The sequence below is a fragment of the Symphalangus syndactylus genome, chromosome 4 (genome assembly GCF_028878055.3).
Source record: "Symphalangus syndactylus isolate Jambi chromosome 4, NHGRI_mSymSyn1-v2.1_pri, whole genome shotgun sequence".
NCBI classification, from domain to species: Eukaryota; Metazoa; Chordata; class Mammalia; order Primates; family Hylobatidae; genus Symphalangus; species Symphalangus syndactylus.
This window is the reverse complement of record NC_072426.2, coordinates 72,712,389-72,733,768: the sequence shown is the minus strand read 5'-3', so window position 1 is coordinate 72,733,768 and position 21,380 is coordinate 72,712,389.

The following is a 21,380-nucleotide window of genomic DNA, read 5'->3' as shown; positions in this document are numbered from 1 at the left end:
GACTTGTAGCCCGCCATGCCTGAGCCTCCCACCCCCTCCACGGGCTCCTGTGCGGCCTGAGCCTCCCGGATGAGCGCCACCCCCTGCTCCACAGCGCCCAGTCCCATCGATCACCCAAGGGCCGAGGAGTGCGAGCGCACGGCACGGGACTGGCAGGCAGCTCCACCTGCAGCCCCAGTGTGGGATCCACTGGGTGAAGCCAGCTGTGCTCCTGAGTCTGGTGGAGATGTGGAGAACCTTTATGTCTAGCTCAGGGATTGTAATTACACCAATCAGCACCTGTGTCTAGCTCAGGGTCTGTGAATGCACCAATCGACACTCTGTATCTAGCTACTCTGGTGGGGCCTTGAAGAACCTTTATGTCTAGCTCAAGGATTGTAAATACACCAATCAGCACTCTGTATCTAGCTCAGGGTTTGTGAACACACCAATCAGCACCCTGTGTCTAGCTCGGGGTCTGTGAATGCACCAATCGATACTCTGTATCTAGCTGCTCTGGTGGGGCCTTGGAGAACCTTTGTATTGATACTCTATCTAACTGATCTGATGGGGACGTGGAGAACCTTTATGTCTAGCTCAGGGATTGTAAACGCACCACTCAGCGCCCTGTCAAAACAGACCACTGGGCTCTACCAATCAGCAGGACGTGGGTGGGGCCAGATAAGATAATAAAAGCAGGCTGCCCGAGCCAGCAGTGACAACCTGCTCGGGTCCCCTTCCACACTGTGGAAGCTTTGTTCTTTCGCTCTTTGCAATAAATCTTGCTACTGCTCCGTCTTTGGGTCCACACTGCTTTTATGAGCTTTAACACTCACTGGGAAGGTCTGCAGCTTCACTCCTGAGCCAGCGAGACCACGAACCCACCAGAAGGAAGAAACTCCGAACACCAGAAGGAACAAACTCCAGACGCGCCACCTTAAGAGCTGTAACACTCACCGCGAGGGTCCGCGGCTTCATTCTTGAAGTCAGTGGGACCAAGAACCCACCAATTCCGGACACACCATGTCCCTATGTCCCCTCCCTTTTCCTCCCTGCCTGTTTTTCTGCATTTCTTCCCTGGGATGCCTTGCTAATGGGAGGGCAGGATTTGGATCTGGGGTAGGTGCCCAGCCCTCAGTGCTGGTCTGAAGGAGACAAGTACCAAGCCCACAGGGTGTGGATGTGCAAAGGGAGGACCCAGAACTTACCTCCTTGCACATTTACACAAACACATACACAAACACACTTATAGTCACTGTGCAATCATAACCACGATGCAGAACCTTTAGAAAAAAAGAGGAAAAAATCTCCCCATTCCACCTAACAGCTGCTGCAACTATTTCCCTTTTCATATACAAATGCAATTTTAAACACAGTAGTAGTTTTATTCTCTATAAAATTGTGTGCCTTGTTTGTCTCTCTTAGTATGAAAATAAGATTTCATAAGAATTTTAGATGTGGTTGTATAGTCTTAACAATTATCATTTAAAATGAGAGATTAATATTCTAGGAAATCAATGTACCCTAGATAATAGTCCCCCATTTTGTTTTGGACATTTAGGTGATTGCTGTTTTGTTGTTGTTGTTGTTGTTGTTGTTTTGCTGGCCCACACAGTACTGCAATGGAGCTTCTATCATATTTCAAATTTGTCCCTGGGACAGATGAATTACAAGTTTCTTGAGTCCTAACATGAGGCCAGTGCCACCAATGGGGGCCTCCATCTTCCAGCCCTCTGCCATCAGCCACAATGGAAAGAGGTCCAGAGAGTGTGAGTGGAGCAGTGTCAATCCACCCCAATGCTAGATCAGCTCAGCCCCTTCCTAGATGAAGAATGCCACAGTCATTATGTTGTTGTAGCTTCTAAGTCATTGTGTTAACCACTGAAGTAAAGCAAGTAATAGGCACACCATTCTCAGCTGGCTGAGCTTTGGTGACGTGGCCTCAGCTGGGTCTACTGAGGTGGGTTTTAGGGGACATTTGTGGAGCTTTTTCAGTTATTTATTTACATTCTATTTTAGATTACAGGGTATATATTATATGGGTATACTGTGCAATGCTGAGGTTTGAGCTTCTAATGATCTTGTTGCCCAGGAAGTCAACATAGTACCTGACAAGTATATTTTCAACCCTTGTCCCTCTCCTTCCATCCAGGGCTTCTGAAATGCACCAGGTGCCTCTCCAGGTGAACCTCCTGCCTACCTTCCCCCCAGTTCTTAAACAGGAAGAAAAATTATAATGACAAGGATACAAGCACAACATCTAACCCTTCCTTGAGTCTCATATTTTGTATGGCTCCTGTGCTTATGCAAGTTAATAAATTTGCATGCCTTTTTTCCCTGTTAATCTGCCTATTGTCAGTTTATTTCAGTAGACTTGAATCTTTGGGGGGGAAGTGGTAAGAATTTATTACTCCTCATTTGCCTGATACTCTAGGATCCCACATAAATATTCTGATGGGGCTCAGAAAACAATACCCCAAACTATGGTGCTTTGGGCTACTGAGCACTTTGAACTGAAGGAAATCAAAAGGCCTTAGACTCAAGCCTCAGAACAAAGGATCTTTTAACCTTCCTCCCCCTAAGCACAGGGAGGGACTCTCTCTCTCTGGAAGTTCCCTTATCCGACTGAGAAAAATCTTCTTCCAAAAGAAATACAACTGTCTTAAGATTCTCTCTCTAGAAATCTTATGAAATAACCAGGAAAGAGTGACCACAAGAGAAAAGACCTAAAGTCATCACACCCAGATAGATATTTCATCTGTTCTTCTGAGGAAAACTCCTGGGAGACTTTATCTGCATAATAAGACAACCTCTGTTCACAGTGCAGTTCTGCCCCTCACCTTCCCACTACGTCCCCAGAGCTCAGAGGAACACTGTCCCAGGCCATTGTCTGTTCTTTGGGCTCATTCAATTCCCTTACAAATCATTTACTATTTCTCCAAATTGCCTACATCCCCTTTATTCCCTCTTCCCTATGAAGAGAGTAGTTAAGCCTCAACCATCTGACCCTTTCCTCAAGACTCGTATTTTGTACAGCTCCTGTGCTTCTGCACATTAATACGTTTGTATGCCTTTTCTGTTAATCTGTCTATTGTCTGTTTATTTCAGTAGATTAAACCTTCAGAGGGGAGGGAAAATTCTCTTTACTCCTACAGTTCCTACCAGCAGCAGTGAGGGCACAGGGCCAGGTCTGGGTGCTGGCTGTGCTGTGTGCCCCAATGTAAGGCATTTCTCAGCTACACATCTTTCACTTTAATTGAATTAAAACCCATAAGGAGATGTAACTCCCAGCAATGTTTGGCAATGTGGAACATTTGAAAATGACACAACAATCTAACAACAGAGGACACTCTGTGTCAAAATGATAGTGTAGAAACATTTTACTGATGTGACATGCTATTTGTAATGCCTATTTGTGGGGAAAGCATAATCTGATTTTTAAATGAAAAATTACATACACACACACACAAGCCTGGAAAGCTAAAAATATACAATTAAATGTTAACAGTGTTTCTTCTGGATGATGAAGGGATGGATGGCTGATGGGTGAGTTTTATTGTTCTCTTTTTGCTTAATTGTATTTTCTACTTTACTATAATTAGCCTATATTCATTGTATAATTGTTTAAAAGATGCTCTTTATAGTACAATAATATCATTCATCTATGTTTTTTCACTGTCTTTCATAAATACGATTGTATTTGATATCACAGTAACACAGGAATAAGGCCAGAACAGTATATGCTCTTGTGCTTTATTTTGTAGATGAGGAAAGGGAGGCTCAGGGAATTGTCATGCCTGCCCATGGTCACCCAGCCTGTGGCTGGAGGAGCTGAAGTCCGGCCAGGACTCCTGATGCCTGGTTCAGGACTTGCCATGGCACCACGCTCCTTTGGGTGGAATTCTCACCCTCCAGACCCTCAGCTCACTGGCTCCAATAGCCATCCCTTAGACAAATCCCACTTGAAAGAAACAGCAGTTGCCTAATTTCTCCAATATTGACAAGACATCTGAAAACACATCTGACTGTTTCACTGCCCTGCCTAGAACCTTCAGGGGCTCCTCCCGACTCCAGGGCAGGGGTTCTCAACTTTGGACATTCCAAGCTGGATAATTCTTTGTTGTTGGGGGCAGTCCTGTGCATTGTAAGATGTTTAGCCATATCTCTGACCTCTTTCCACTAGATGCTGGTAGCACTCCCTTGGTCCTCACCTACATACCCAATTGCATCAACCAAAAATATCTCTAGACAAAATCTGCCCCTATTGGAACCAGCCAAAACTCTTGGGCCTTCCACCCTGGCCTCTGGTTACTCCCACAGCATCTCCTTCCCCAGGCCCTGTCTCATGTCTGTTTGCTGTATTTCTCCTTGACCCTACAGCCTCCTGTGCCAGCACTTCACTAAGTGTGTGGAAATCACCCAACATATTCTCTGTCTCCCCAACAGAGTGTGAGCTCTTGAGAGCAGGGACTGTGTAATTGTCAGCTTCAAACCCCTCATGGCCTGGTCAGGGGACACTGTATCTACTGTAAATGCTTCACAAACACCTGGGCTGGAAGGAAGGAGCAAAGGAGGAAAGGAAAGAGGGAAGGAGAGACAGTTACTTAATGTGGTGCAGTAATTTAAGGACATTTTCATGATCTAGTGATCTAGTTCCATATATTTGTTTTGAAAGGTGTGTTTACGCTTGGCCAAGTCTTTTCTCCTTTGAATTACAAGGGGGCTATTAAAGGGAGCCACAGCCAAACTTGTCTCCACCAACCAGGGAAATGAAGAGAGTGGATGATTCTGTACTTACAGCAGCAGCAGCAGCAGCAGGGGCCATGGCAATGTAACAGTTAATGACAGTGTACTTCCCAGGCCCCTCTCTCTTTGAGCCTGTTTCCTAACTTTAAAATGAGAATAATAAAAATGCCCATTTTCGTATTAGTAAACTGGTACATGTGGCTCACCCAGGACAGTCCTGGGTACATAAAATGTTCAACCCAGGTTAATTGAGTCCAAGTCAAAATCTGAATACTAACGTCTGCAGGACCCCGTCCAGCCCAGCAGCCCTGAAAAATGGGCCATCATCTAACCAGCTAACCAGCTAACCAGCTAACCAGCCACTGAGAGATTGCATTTCTGCATTTCTCTACCCAAAGGCAGAAGCAAAGGAGACAAATACATCCAGCGTCCATCTAGAAAGGAGCTGCCAGGTCCTTTTCTCTTATTGCTTTGTTTTGTTACAACCATTAGTGGCTGCTTTTCTTGAATGACATCTCTAATATCTCAGGGGTGTTGTGTTATTTTCTACCTGTTTCTTCCCTGGGTTATTATTTGGTTCATTCAGGGCTTTCTCCCAGGTGATCGGATCCTTCCTGTCCCGGGGTGTGTTGGGTTGACTTGGGCCATGGGGTGGCTGAAGCTATGTGTTGGGAACAAGATCTCCCACAGTGGCACCACATAGGTGGCATTTCATTTTGGAACCCACTGCTACTCCTCTGATTCTGGGGTTTGGTTCTGAGGAAGTGGCAGTAATGGTAGTAGCCATAAAAGCCCCTCTGTCCGGCAGGGTATCAGTGATATCTTTGGGTTCCTTTCCCTCCCGGAATGCTGCCATTGCTGCTGCTGTGGGTCTGAAATCACCAGCATGGAGTCCAAAGACATAAACATGAAATTTCCTGACTGTAGCACTGCAGGATGCTCTTGAGGAGACTGGCCCAGAAAAAAATATCCAAGGTTTCAGCCTCTGAAAAACCTGTACTTCCTCTGAATGAGGGCTTCGTTTTTGTCCTGTGGACAGGAAGGCTCTGGCAACTATTTTCCTTATTGTTTATGCTGCTAGGTAGCTTAGAGTCAAAATCGAGTGCCGCCTCTCTGCAAGTGAGCCATACCATTTGGTATGCATTCCTGTGGTCAGCTAACCATTATTTTCCTATTCATGTTCCCCCTCCATTTCTCAATGGTTTTTAATGTTATTATTCTGAACAAAATCTCCTTGTGTGAAGTTCACAGAATCGTTTCTCAACAATCAGCAACCTGGGAAACGAGCATCCCTCTGCCCCGTTGTCTCCACGCCATAGCTGAAGGTTGCAGGATTCAGCAGCCCAAACAGCTAGGATTGCTGGTGGTGTGTTTTCTATGTTCGTTTAAAATCCTGTCTTTGGTTTATTTTCTTTCAGTCCCAAGTGAGGCCGTGCTAGTTTTCATAGCACTTTATGGGGCTCAACACCAAGTGGTAAAGAAGAATTCAAGGGGATCCATGGGCCAGGTACATTTCTGTTAAGACAAATGGTTTTTAAAGGAAATTCTGCGAGTCTTCTCATAGCCCTTTCTTAAGGCCCTCCCTCCCTTTCCTCTTTCCTTCCTTCCTTTCCTTCCATCCCCTGCTAATTTGGGGGCAGAGAAGAACTGAGATCCCACTAATCATGAGCAGTTGTTGAAATTCTGGGAAAGGCTGGGGATTGCACACTGCTTTATCCTCTAGAAACCCTCAGGAGGCTGCTTGTATTCATTCTCATTTCCTATTCTTACCCTATTTTTGGTATCTTCCTCTTTTTGCCTCTGAGACCCTCCTTCTCTGGTTTGGGGTTACCTTTGGGGCTCCTAGACCTTGACCATACTCTAGTCTGGATACTTCCCAGGACTGAACTCCACTGTTCATCCCTACCTGGGCTACTTCAATTGTCACTACCCTTATGCAAATCAGCCTAACAAAGATGGGTCTCGGTGTTATATTTGCCCACTTTTTTTCCTAATGGTGGCCCGATTACTCTAGGTTCCTCTCTGCTTTTGTGAACCTGTTGTCCCTCTGGCTACCACAGACTCTAAACACTCTCCATTCATTGATGCCATAAGTGATTAATCTCTGGCTCATTTCCTCCTATCTCCCCCAGAGTGTGTGCAGTGCCCATTCATCAAGATGCCCAGATAATTGAAGCAATCCACCTTCATTCGGGCCATGCTCTGGGCAGTGACGCCAGCCTGGCAATCTGCGGTGCTCAATGTGATTATTCTTTCTTAGTGAATCCCTGGGGCTCCTCAGCCTCCTGCAACTGCATCACCTTGAATGGCTTTTCTGTAAATGCCTCCCCTTCCTCTCCATCAAGTCCTTCTGTGGATTTTAATCTTAGGCTGGCTTTAGCAATACAGACAGTCCTGACTTACATATTTTGACATTACAATGGTGCAAAAACAATATGCATTCAGTAGAAATTGTACTTAAATTTTGACTTTTGATCTTTTCCCAGGCTAGCAATATGTGGCGTGGTACCCTCTCTTAATGCTGGGCAGTGGCGGTGAGCACAGCTCCCAGTTAGCCATGCGATCATCAGGGTAAATGACCAATACTGTATTCTACAATGTACTATATTCAATAAATTAGATGAGATATTCAACACTTTCTTATAATATAGGCTTTGTGTTAGATGATCTTGCCTAACTGCGGGCTAATGGAAGTGTTCTCAGCATGTTTAAGGCAGGCTAGGCTAAGCTATGATGTTCAGTAGGTTAGATCTACCAAATGCATTTTCTACTTAGAGTGTTTTCAACTTGTGATGGGTTTATTATGAGGTGACCCCATTGTAAGCGGAAGAGCATCTGTAGTCTTACCATGACCCTGAGATGAATTGTTGTCATTGAAGAACCAGGCAGACAGGATGGGCTTAAACTGTGGTTTGAGGGAGTTGAGTTGGCCATTAGAAAAAAATTTTTTCTCTGAAGCTTGGAGAAACTGAAATATACTACTAAGAAGGGTGGTGGTATCTTTTTAAGAAAACTCTAGGGAAAGGGGATAAAGCTGGTCTCTTTTGAGAGACTGCCATTAGAGAATTGAATGGCCTCTTCCCTGCCTTCCCCAACGCAAGGAAAATTCTTAGAGCTGGAAGAGAGCTGAGCAATCATCCATTCCAACCTCCCTCTCAATGTCAATCTTGGAATATCTTAACCTATCATGAATCCTTCCTAATTATTCATTTATTCACTCATTTCACAGATATGTGTGACTCAGGACACCATGTTGTCAGATCTTCACCATCCTAAGCACAGTGTAACAACCCATAATGGCTAAGTAGTGTTCCGGTAACATGGAGGAATGAAAAAGTTGTGTAAATGGCATCAAGATTGTCTTAAGATTATCAATCTAATAGAAGCAATAAACATCACCAGTTGTTTTAGGATTTATTTTGCAAGGGAGGGTTTGCACTTAAAGGGACATTATCTCTTCCAACTAATACCAATTAACAATGGTAATGAAACAAACAGGCATAATTTCTACCACCAGAAAACTCTTACATGTGTAGTTTTTAAAATGTACACTATGCAGTAAAAGATACGAAATCCAATATTAGACTAGGTATGTAAAATCAGAAACATTTTTCTCCAGAGACCCAGAGAACTTGAGGTAGTCATTGTCCTCAAAGCCCTTTGCACATCAAGATATGCAAGGTCCAACTGCTTCACTTGGAATTCAAGTCTTCCAAAATATGGTCCCAGCTTTATGTGCTACTAAAGATCTGCATTCAACCTTTCAAGGTCCTTAACACTGATATGATTATGATGTCTCACCTCTATCCTCCGTAAATATAAAACAGCATCAAAAGCATAGGCAACAAAAACGACACTAGACAAATGGGACTATGTTGAACTAAATAGCATCTGCACAGCATCTGCACAGCAAAGGAAACAATCAACAGTGTGAAGAGACAGTCTGGTGTATTGGGGAAAATATTTGCAAACTATTAATGTGACAAAGGAGTAATATCCAGAATGTACAAGGAACTCAAACAACCCAACAGTTGAAAAAAAACCCATATAATCCCATTAAAAAGTGAGCAAAGGACATTAATAGACATTTCTCAAAAGAAGACATACAAATGGCCAACAGGTATATGAAAAAATGCTCAACATCACTAATCATCAGGGAAATGCAAATCGAAATCCACAATGAGACATTTTCTTACCCCCGTTAGGATGGCTACTATTAAAAAGACAAAAAAAATAGTAACAGATGCTGGCAAGGATCTGTTGGTGAGAATCTAAATTAGTATAGCCATTATGGAAAACAGTATGGAGATTTCTCAAAAAACTAAAAATAGAACTACCATGTGACCCAGCAATCCCACTATGGGGTGTTTATCTAAAGGAAACGAGTTCAGTACATTACAGGCATACCTGTGCTCTCAGTTTATGACAGCACTATTCACAATAGCAAAGATAGGGGATCAACCTAAGTGTCCATCAATGGACAAATGGATTAAAAATGTGATATAAATACATGAATAGAATACTATTTGGCCATAAAAAAGGAATAAAATCTTGTCATTTGTAGCAACATGAATGGAACTGGAGGTCATTATGTTAAGTGAAATAAGGCTGTCAGAGAAAGACAAATATTGCAAGTTCTCACTCATATATGGAAGCTAAAAAAAGTTGATCTTGTGGAGGTAGAGAGGAGAATAATAGATAACAGATGCTGGGAAGGTGTGCTGGTGGGGAAGGGGATTAAGAGAGCACTTAGTTGGTGGGTACATACAGTTAGATAGGAGGAATAAGTTCTAATGTTCTATACCACAGTGGGGTGACTATAGTCAGTAACAATGTATTGTCTATTTCAAAATAGCTAGAAGAGAGAACTTGAAATGTTCCCAACATATAAAAATGATAAATACTTGAGGTGATGTCTACCCTAAACACCCTGACTTGATCATTCCACATTCCATGCATGTTACAAAATATCACATGTACTCCATAAATATGTACAAATATGTGTATCAATTTAAAAAAGGAAAAAAAATAACATAAATGTAAGGAAGTCCAACTGTGTTCTGAGTTTGCCCATAATGTTTTCTTGATATGTTTTTAAAACATCAAATAATAAATTTATAAACAAAATATTTTGTTAAATGAGCACTGTCCACTATAACCCTCCACTTGGTCCAGTCTGATTTCTATCCCAAGCTCAAGACTTTGTGAGCTCTTGGGCTTTCTTCATGCCTAGAATCTCCCTCTCTCTCTCTCTCTCTCTCTCTGTCTGTCTCTCTCTTTTTCTACTCTGGAAATATAGCCCCTAACTTTTACTTAAGGCCTTTGTCAATTTTTAGACCAGCATCTACCACCAAGACCCTTCCCCAACAAGGATGCCTCCATTGATTATTCCTACAGGGAAAGCTCTGTGATCTCCTGGAGAAACTGGTATCCACATCTCTTAATAACATGCCACTGGCTGGGCACAGTGGTTCATGCCTGTAATCCCAGCACTTTTGGAGGCCGAGGCAGGCGGATCACCAGGTCAGGAGTTCAAGACCAGCCTGACCAACATGGTGAAACCCCATCTCTACTAAACTAAAACATATAAAAATTAGCTGGGCGTGGTGGTGGGCGCCTGTAATCCCAGCTACTCAAGAGGCTGAGGCAGGAGAATCACTTGAACCTGGGAGGTGGAGGTTGCAGTGAACCGAGATCATGCCATTGCACTCCAGCCTGAGCGACAGTGCGATATTCCGTCTCATAAAAAAAAAAAAATACCACTTTGTGACATATCTCACGCTGTTACTTCATGCTTGAATTTCATTTCTAAGTCTTTCTGTGTTGTTTTTCCAATGAGCATGTGGGTTTTTGAGGGCAGGACTTAGATCTTACATTTCTGCGTCTCTCCTCTTGATGCTGCCAGATACCTAGACAACACTCACATTCCTACAATGCCTTAAGTACTTAAGTTAGTACTTCCCAATTTGAGGAACAAAGCAATTCATGTTAGAAAAAAAAATTATCTGAATCTTTGAGATTACACCCCACTTTTGAAATATTGCACCAAAAGTTGGTGATTACTTGGGTGCCAGTGGAATGGCAAATTAAAATGCATGATCAAGCACTGATTAACAGTAAAGTGAAAATACAAAAATTAAATGTCTCAAAAACTCTTAGACTCTCAACAATATATTCTCAACCTTTTCTTCCATCCTATACCGGCTCCCCACCACTCCCTTCCACTGTAATCCAACTTTGAGAGATACTGAGCTAAGTCTTGAGAGCTATTGTTAAAATATCAAAATAACTCACCTGTGAATGTCTTAGCTCCAGTAATCTCATTAGATCAGTCAGCCCTCCCTTAGCGGTGCACCAGGAGAGAAGACACAGGCCAGTTGCATTTTTATGGCAATGAGAGGCAGGTTGGAAAAGTCTAGAGCTTTAGATCCTGATTGCTTCTAGTACAGCTTCTGCAGGTCAAGCTTTTCTGCATCAGGTCAAGAACCAGCAAGAAAACCATCAAGTGCAGTGGGAGTTTTGAGAAAGAGGAGGTGGTTACTGATGCCAGATGCTGCAGACAAGCAACATAAACACAAGAAATTGGACGTATTCTGCAATGCACTGCCTGTCAAGAGAGTAGCATCAGGAAAATGGGAAGAAGAAACGGAGCAAGATAGCAGCAGCAGATTGGGCATTAAGTAGGAGGTGAGAAAATAGAGATAGTGAGTAGAAGGGAAGGGCAGAAGTTGAAGAGGGTCAGAGATGAAAGATCTTTGCTTATTCAGTTTTTGGGCAGGAAGATGCAACATATGTATCACTGAAATGACCGAAGATTCTAGAGAAGTGGTGGAAGTGATGGAACAAGGTTCACCAGGTGAGGCTGAACCAAGGGTGCAGGAGAAGGAATTAGTCACAGGCAGGAGGAGGGAAATTCTCTGAGAAGCAGGTAAAAAGGCCTTTGACTGTACCTGGCAGAAACCAATTTAAATCTATTAAAACAAAACAAACAAACAAAAAAAACCACAAAAAAACAGAAAGAAAAAAAAAAAAAAAAAAAAAGCAAGAGCATGGCTGGGCCCCAGGACCACTAGACCCAGGACTTTTCTGTTCACATCTGTTTCACTCCAATCTCAGCCCCCGCAGGTCCTAGTTTCTTCAGCCTGGTGGAGAAACAAGGCTGCCTTCAATTCCCAAGTGTTTATCTTCACAGGTACAGCCATGGGAGAAAGGCTGCACTAACCTTCTTGGCCTCAAACCAAAAACTCTAGAGAAAGGCTGTCACTGGTCCATCTTGAGTATTTATTTATTTGCTTGTTTGCAGATTTTAACTGAACATTCATTACTTTCAATTTTCCAGCTTTATTTTTTCAAATACATTCTATTGTGCATATTTGATGTTTACAACAAATAAGGTTATAGGATGCATTTGATAGTAAAATTGTTACTGTAGTAAAGAAAAGTAACATGTCTCTCACCTTGAGTATTTTAGGAGTCCAATCATGGGTCAGTGAATTCTGGGTAATTCTGGCTGTGGACAGGAAGTCCTATGTAAGCACATGTCAGCATCCATGGGTGCCTCACAGATGGAGTGGAAGGAGAGGCAGTTTTCACTGAAGAGGGAGGGTCTGGTCAACAGATAGGTATCCATCCACAAATTTAGTCTGGAGGTGGAGAGTTCAGAAAATCTGAGAGGTTCATATCTTAAGTATTTTTTTGTTTGTTCAGTCGGTTTTGGTTGTTGTTGCTATTGGTGAAGTTAGGGTCTTTTCCAAGAATTAGGGGACAGATGACGATTCGGGCTACAAAAGGTTTGGAACTCTATCATGTGAAATGAGAACACCAACATATGGACTGAGCAATGTTGAGAAGCAGCAGAGGGTAGAAGGCATAACTGTGTCACAGGATCAACCCAGACTTATTCACGTAATGAATATTATTGATGGCCATCTCTAGTATCACCCAGTATCCTGGACATAGTAGCGTGAAAACACAGTTGGGTTGATCCAAGGTTGGAGAGTGGAAATATAGGTGTTTTGGGCATGGCAGTGGGAACAAAGGAGCTGAGGTGGGAGGAAGGGCTGAAGTAGGGGGGATCTACTTGCAGAAGAAGACTGTGAGATGACTAGCACAGGGAAGAGGACAGAGAGCTTGGGACACAATCAAGAAATGGTGACAAAAGCTGTTGTGTCTCAGTGGTGCCTCTTACGACGCCCAAGGGAGATGACCCCTCAGGAAGAATGAGCACACCCTGGTGTGCTCAAGAAAGTTCCATGAAATTATCAATGGCACCTCTTTCTGTTATTGAGAGATCCCCAATTTGGATGCTGAATCATGTGATCTGTCCACCCAACGCCAGGTCTGAAGCGACCGAGGAAAATGGCCTCTCGGGATGTCAACTTTGTGTGCTGCAGCTCCAGACCCATTGGCTGGAAGGAGTAACCCTGGCTTTCCACCTGCTTGTTCCTACCTCTTGTTTCTACCAAGGGAAACGGAGACTCCTTCAAAGTCTCCAGCACTTGCAGATTTGGAGTCTGAAGAGAAAGGGTCAGAGACAGAAACAAAGCTACCCTGGCCTGGCCTGCTGGCTGACTGCAGGGAAAGCCCACATACACTTGAGGCAGAAGGGAATGGCAATGGGCATGAAAATACTGCCCATACCCAAACTGTGTTCCCTGAGGCCATCCTATACACCCAGGGTACCTCAGGGCAGTAAGTCCCAGAAACCACATGCAATTTCTGACCACACACTTCAGCTTTTCTTGGCGTGAAAAAGGCAAGGGCCATGCCTGAATGGTTTTTGTATCTCCCATAGCGAAGACCAATGTCTTGCCCACACTAGATTCTCAATACATACTTACATGATCAATGGGATGTCCTTTTCAGGGCAGATTAGAATGGTCCTGTCTCGGGACAGGTGCTTTAGTTGGTGGCCTTGAACCTGGCTTGTAGATGTAACTGTGCAAGAACAGACCACAGGAAATGGGGCAGCTGAGGATGGGGGAGCAGGTTGGAAGGAGCTGGGGTGGAATTTTTTCCTGACCCCAGCTGGTGATCAGCTTATGCTCTAAAGCAGAAGGATTAATAACCAGGGTAATTTTATCCCAGTCAGAATGTAACTACAGATGTGGGCTTATTGGGCGAAACAGCTAATCCCTTCTCCATTTGGCTCACTTGTGAAATACGATGAAATACGACGCCTGGGACTATCAAAGCACGATTTCCTCCTGGGCCTGCTGCTGTGTGCAGCCCCACTCTCCTGGGCGAGAGGACAGCTGTCGGTGGACAGTCGTTTGGGCTCCTGCCTATTGGATGGACTGACTCTGCCGCTGACTGAGGGTGGAGGGCAAGGGAAGAGGCGTGTGGGTGGGTGTGTGTCTGTGGACTCGGGGAGGGGAGGGTGGAGTTGAAGGAAAATGTCAGGTGTTGGAGCGGACTGGGTGCACGGAGACGCTGGAGGAATAAAAGACTCCTGGAAAAAACCTAAGATTCATTGCAACCCCAAGTCCCGAAGGCTAGAGGGATGGGGAGGCAACAGGAGGAGGGCGTGAGGCCAAGGGGCCGCACCTGGGTGTATACGTGGCCCAGATCGGAGCCAGCAGGCCTCGGGTGCTGGCCTCGGGAATTTGCAGCATGATCATAGTGGGAGGCTCTAAAGCCAGGAGAACTCAATCAAAGAGCTGCTGCTGATGGAGCAAAGATGAAAAGGTTTCCAGGCCAGCCAGTGAAACGCTTGGAGTTTTTCCCTGGGCAACCACCCTGGGGCGAGTAACAGCAGATATGGTTGGTGCTGAGGTCTGGGAGTCCATTGCTGCAGCGGGAGGGAGGTACGCAGGGAGTCCCGTAGGGCTTGAGTGGGCGGGGCCCCGGGCGACGGGGCGTGGCCCCCTGAGCCGTCCCGAGGCGGAGCGCGGAGAACTCGAGAAGGGGCGTGGCCCCTGAGCCGTCCGGAGGCCTAGCGCGGGGAATCCGGAAGGGGCGTGGACTCCTGAGCAGTCCGGAGGCCGAGCGCGGGGAATCGGGTCGGGGCGTGGCCCTCCCCGAGCTGGCGCCGGGGAGGCTCCCACCTGACAGCGGTTGCACATGGCCGCCTTCCCCCCTCCCCTGCTTCCCCGGGCGGGTCTCTGCGCGCAGTATCCTGCCGGGCGTGGCCAGCCTTGCAGCTCATCCCCCGGGGCTGGCCGGGTGGTCGCCTCCCGCACGTCCCCGACTGCCCGACGCCTCTCCGCGGGGTGCGCCCGGGGCGCTAGAAGCCTGGATCACTTACACCGAACGGCCCGGGCCCGCCGGGCCCCGCCTCTTCTTCGCCCCTCCCGTCTTTTCCGTCCCAGGCTGATGGAGCAGGCGAGGTTAAAGCTTCGTTCCAGACACTTTAAGAAATGTTCCGGGGTTCTTGGAAGTTGTTTAGGAAAAGCAGAGTGCCTGGCATCCCCATCCAACGCTCCCGAACTGGAGACGGCATCTGGCTGAGGGGTCGTGGTGGGCGGGCGGAAAGGCAAGAATGACCAGGGGCTTTAAATAAAATCTTTCCCATTTTTCCCTTTCCCTCTGACCTTGCCTCCATAATTAATCCTCCCACTGTCCCCACTCCCAAGCCCAAAGAATATAGAGACTAAAGCCCCTTATCCCAGAGGGCTAGGTGAACCCCCGGGGTCCTCTGGCTCAGCCTGGGAGCCCAGGCAGGGCTGCACAGACAAGGATTTCGCCTCCAGGGCAGGCTTCAGGGTTGGGAGGCGCACATCGCCATGGCAACGAGTTCTTCCCGTGGGAATAAGAAACTCCCGAATGTGGAGCAAATTGGAAAGGGACCTTCTAAGAGCCAGCTGGGGCTCCAGGCAGGCAGGGTAAGGGGAGGTGGTCTGCAGGGGGTGGGGATGGGGAGGCACAGCTGATCCCAATCCGCGACCCTGAGTATGGCGCCAGAGCTGTGCGTGTTGCCTCTGAGTCAGATGGGGCCACACATGGTGGACACGTGACATGACATGCTCTCCCATGGCTGCCAGTTGGCAGATGTGTTTGCTGACTTGCTTAGAACAGCCACTGCCTGGCTAAGTGGGACAGTTCCCTTCTGTGGGTCTGTTCCAACCTCCCCTTGGTGATAAGACCAATCGCTCCTGTTGGGAGAACGAGTTTGAGCTATGGAATTCAGTTCTCTGGCGCCGAGGCCATTGATTTCTCATTACAATTTTTTTTCAAGTTTCAAAAATTTTAAAGTCACAAGTTATATATGTATGTATTCCAATTCAGAAAGGTGTGAAGAAGAAAAGGAAAGTGATCCACAACCCCCAATCCTTCTTCCCAGACATAAGCATTGTTAACATTTCGTTGTCATTCTTCCAGATTCTTCATGTGCACATGTAGCTATATGTAGGTGTATTTATATAAGCACCACAGACATGCAAAGCTGTCTAAAAATCTATATCATCATTTCTTTTTTTTCTTTTTCTTTTTTTTTGAGGCAGAATTTCACTCTTGTTGCCCAGGGTGGAGTGCAGTGGCGCGATCTCGGCTCACCGCAACCTCCGCCTCCCAGGTTCAAGAGATCTCCTGCCTCAGCCTCCCAGGTACTGGGATTACAGGCATGCGCCACCATGCCCAGCTAATTTTGTATTTTTAGTAGAGACGGGGTTTCTCCATGTTGGTCAGGCTGGTCTTGAACTCCCGACTTCAGGTGATCCACCGGACTTGGCTTCCCAAAGTGCTGGGATTACAGGCATGAGCCACCGCGCCTGGCCTATATCATCATTGCTAATGGCAACACGGGGCTATACCATGATTAACCTATTTGGTATTACTGGACATTAAGTGGCTTCCCAATATTACCCTTCTGTGTGATGATGTGCATCCTTAGACAATTTTGCACAACTGGTCTGCTAATTTTCTTAGGTAAACTTCTAGGATTCTGGGTCTAAGGGTATATGCATTTAAACTTTCAATGCACATTCCTGTAATCTGGGTCTGTGGATTTTTTAGGAGCCAGTGGGCTTTATTTTCTCCCCTATGAGTAGTAGGAATCGAAGGGAAAGGTCCCTTGTATACGGTGTCTGAGTTTGGATTCCCCTTTAAACAAAATGTGAAACAAGAATCTGGGCATGAGTCGTGTTTTTCAGAGGTGATCCAGAAAGCGCTCTGAGCGGTGGGTAATAAAAGGTACATTATTGAATGGGTTATTGCTGGAGCTCTCTGAGAGACCATGAGAACACTCCTCAGGATTGTCCTGCGTTAGTTTCTGTGGGGCATCACCACTCCTGGTCTTCTGACTGTCCCCACCGTTATTTGAAAAATGTCTGCAGGTAAATGCTAAGGGAAGCCAAGGGGACACAGCTGGAACACCTACAGCTTCAGCCATAGAGGAATTACTACTCCTTTCCCCAAAGCCAAGCCAAGGGTGAGGTTACTCCAGGACAAAATTGCATAATGGGTTAAGTTTTGCATCAGTCTCTCCACCTTCTCCCCCTATTCCCTAAACCATCTCTTGATGCCAACCCCAGCTGGCCAAGGTTCCCAAGGCACAGCAAAGAGGTAGTTGGTCTTCTCAACAATTACTTAGAATGTTAGAAACAAGATTTTTTATTTTTCCAGGCATATTAACATTTTAAGACAGAAACCAAAGGAATTGATGACAGTGCTGGCATTTCACGCACTGTGGCAGCTAAAGGTGTTTTTGGCAGGGGGCACCCAAGCCTGAGGTTGGTCGAGCAGAGAAATTCTGTGTGTCTTCTGAGAAGCAGGAAGTGAGAGGATGCAGGATGAAGGCAGAGGCAGAGTGGGAAGAAAGAGGCTGGTGACTTAGTTCCCTCACATGGATGACACTCGCTGGCCTGGGCATTTTAGAAAATGAAGCAACAAAGAGGATATAGGGCTGGATTTGTGGCTGGAGGGAATGAGAAAGAAGAAGTGAGCCATTCGGGTAGATAACCTGAGGTCAGGAGTTCGAGACCAGCCTGGCCAACATGGCAAAACCCCATCTCTACTAAAAATACAAAAATTAGCCGAGCGTGGTGGCAGGCCCCTGTAGTCCCAGCTGCTCGGGAGGTTGAGGCAGGAGAATCGCTTGAACCCAGGAGGCAGAGATTGCAGTGAGCCGAGATCATGCCACTGCACTCCAGCCTGGGTGACAGAATGAGACTCTGTCTCGTAAAAAAAAAAACCAAATGAACCACTGAGGCAAGAAGGAGTGAGATGGGTTGTTAAGAGAGGAAGAGAAGGCTAGGTGCAGTGTATTTGTAATTCTAGCTACTTGGGAAGTTGAGGTGGGAGGAGTACTTGAGCACAGGAGTTCGAGACCACAGTGAGTCATGATAGTGACATTCCAACCTGGGTGACAGAGCAAGATGCCATCTCTAAAAAAATAGAGAAGAGTAGTTGAGTGCGAAAAGAGAACAAAGAAGAACCTCACTTGGGCTCAATCAGCTACTAACTTCTTCCCTTCCTGCAGTCTTGGCTTTCTGTCTTCCTCTCTGGCCATTTCTGCTCAGAGCCTATTAGGGGTTCACTTTTTTCCTGCCTGTCCCCTAACTGCTGAAGCCACTTAGAGTTCTCCAGCTGCACACAATCTCTGAGAGATCAGTGTGCCGCCATGGCCTCTGCCGCTGTCACGCACAGATGCTGCACAGATGGCTGGCCCAGCTTGCTCTCAGGAGCTCAGTTCCCACCCATCTAGAAGTTGGCAGAAGTTGAGGCAGTGGGAGGAACGTCGGGGCACACATTCCCTTTACCATATGTGTTCTCTGGTTGTCTTCATATTCGAAAGCTAGTGTCCCCAATTAAGTTGTTAGCTGCTTGAGCCTGAGGGCTGTGAATGTTACTCCCCAATCAGCCACATGCAGTGACTGTCAGACACTGGCTGAGTTGACCCTGTAGGAGTTTCTCTACAGGAATACCATTCTGGGGACATGAGAAGGTGAGGTCGTGCTTCTATGCAGACACCTTTATTTTCACCAACACAAACCCCTTCAGCGGTCCACAGCTGCTAATAATAATCTGCTCCCCAAATCTAGCAGTCTCTTCCCATTCTCATTTTCCTTATTGTCTTTGCAGCATCTGGCACTGTTTCCGGTTCCACCATCTTGAAACTCTTTCTTCTCTTGGCCTCCATAACATCACACCCTCTGATGGTTCTTCTGTCCAAGGAGCTTTTGCCTTTCATCTCCTAAACATAGTTCTCCCCTAAGACTCCATCCTTCAGAGCAGCATGAAGTAGTGGAAAGAATGCAGGCTTTGGAGCCAGAGTAACTGTATTTGCTCCTGGGATGCAACATTTATTAGCTGGGGGACCTCTCTGAGCCTCAGTGTTTTCAACTGTGAAATGCAGATGATCATAAGTGTGTTAGGCTGTTTTTTGTACTGCTATAAAGAAATACTTGAGCCTGAGTAGATTATAAAGGAAAGAAGTTTAATTGGCTCACAGTTCTGCAGACAGTACAAGAAATGTGGTGCTGGCATCTGCTTCTGGAGAGGGCCTTGGGAAATTTACAATCATGGTGGAAGGCGAATGAGGAGCAGAAACATCACATGACTAGAGAGGAAGCAAGAGGTGGGGGGAGGTGTCACATCCTTTGAAATAACCAGATCTCATAAGAACTCCCTCATCACCAAGGGGATAGTGCTAAGCCATTCATGAGGAGTCCACCCCCATGATCCAGTCACCCCCAACCAGGCCCCACCTCCAGCACTGGGGATAAGCTTTCAGTGTGAGATTTGGAAGGGACAAACATCCAAACGGTCAGTGAAGTTTGAAGATACTGTAGGTAAAAGGCTTGGCACAAGGGAATTGCTAAATGCATGGAGGTTCTAGGTGTTCTTGAATGACTTTGCAAAAGATGACACAACCCCATGTTGACTTGCTACTCACCTCAAGTGCAGCAATGCCAGCTCTCCTTCTCCATCCTTTTTTTGAGAAATGGTTATGCTCTGTCACACAGACTGGAGTGCGGTGGTACTATCATAGCTCACTGCAGCCTCAAACTCCTAGGCTCAAGCAATCCTCCCACCTCAGTCTCCCAAGTAGCTGGGACTACAAGTGTGCACCACCATGCTTAGCTTTTTTTTTTTAAGTTTATTTTTTGTACAAACAAGAGTCTCACTATGTTGACCAGGCTGGTCTCCAACTCCTGGCCTTAAGCATTCCTCCTGCCTCAGCCTCCCGAATTGCTAGGATTAGAGGCATGAGCCACTGTGCACGGCCCATCCAGGCTTCTCTCCCACATTCTGTGCCCATCTCTATGTATCTGCTCAGTGTTTCCACTTTCCACTTTTGATGCCCTACCGTGACCCCTGCATCAGCCGGTGTGAATTAGCCTTGTTGTCTTCCTTCTCTCAGCCCTTCTTTCCAGGATTTCCACACTGCTGCTTCCCAGATGCTCCAGCTTGAAAACTTGGAGTCATCTTTAATTCAGCCATCTCCTTTGCCTTTCCTTTTGGAAGTAATGGTGATTATCAACAGGGTGCCTCCACGTACATTTCTGCCTTACTCTCAACAGTATGCTGAAGTAGGCTGTCCTACAAATGAGGCCTCGAGAGCCAAAATAATCAGCCTGAGGAGGGAGTGGGCTTATCTCATTTCCTGGAGATTCTCTCCATGGAATGACAGGCTGGTAATTCAAGATGCTGAAGTCTCTCCACCTGAAAAGCTAACTGATAAGCCTCCGCTAATGTCTCCCTTCAGCTCTCAGCCCTCTCTTGACTCCCCTTCACAAACCCAATTTGAAACTCATAGACCCTTCCAAGCTTGACTTACTCTCCCATCTCTGGTTCCTCAGTCACTGCAATGTCACTTCCACCCCAACCACTGGAATGGCCTCACCAAAGCCGTTTATACCAAGCACACTTTGTAGCCCTCCCCACATGTGAGTCCTGTTGAACCCTGCAGACAAACCCCTCTTCCTCAAAACACCCCTTGTTCTCTCAGTTTCTCTCCTAGATTTCCTTCTACTCTGGCTGTTCTGCCCTGGTGTCTTTTTTTCAGCTCATCACTTGAATGCTGATAATCCTTGGGTTTTTGTTCTATGACATCTTCTGTTTTCAAACTACATCTTTTCTCTTGTTATCTCATTTACTCCCATGGCATCAGTTACCACCAATGTGTTGATGACTCCCAAATGTCTCTCTCTCTCTAGCCGAGATATTTCTGAAGACCTTAGCTCAAGGTCTTCATATCCATCTGACTGTGAAATTCAGATCCTGGATCTGCCACTTAGCAGCTGGGTAACTGCGATGGTTGATTTTATGTGTCAGCTCCTTGACCGGGACATGGGGTACCAAGACGTTTGATCAAACATTACTGAGTGTGTCTGTGAGGGTGTTTCTGGATGAGATTAACATTTGGATTAGTAAACTGAGCAAAGCAGAGTGCCCTCCCTAATGTGGGTGGCTCCTGCTCCAATTTGTTTAAGGCCTAAATAAACAGAAGAGCTGAACCTCCTGCAAGTAGGCAGGAACTCCTCCTGTGTGACTGCTTGAGCTGGGGCATTGGTCTTTTTCTGCCTTTGGGCTTGAACTGAAACCTCAGCTCTTCTTGGGTGTTGAGCCTGATGGCTTCTGGACTGGAACTCACACCATCTGCTGTCTTGGTTCTCAGACCTTCAGACTTAGACAGAAATTACTGAGAGATGGACACCACCAAAGGTGGACCCACTCTGAGTTGGATAAGATCTTTATTACTAGATCTTTACATA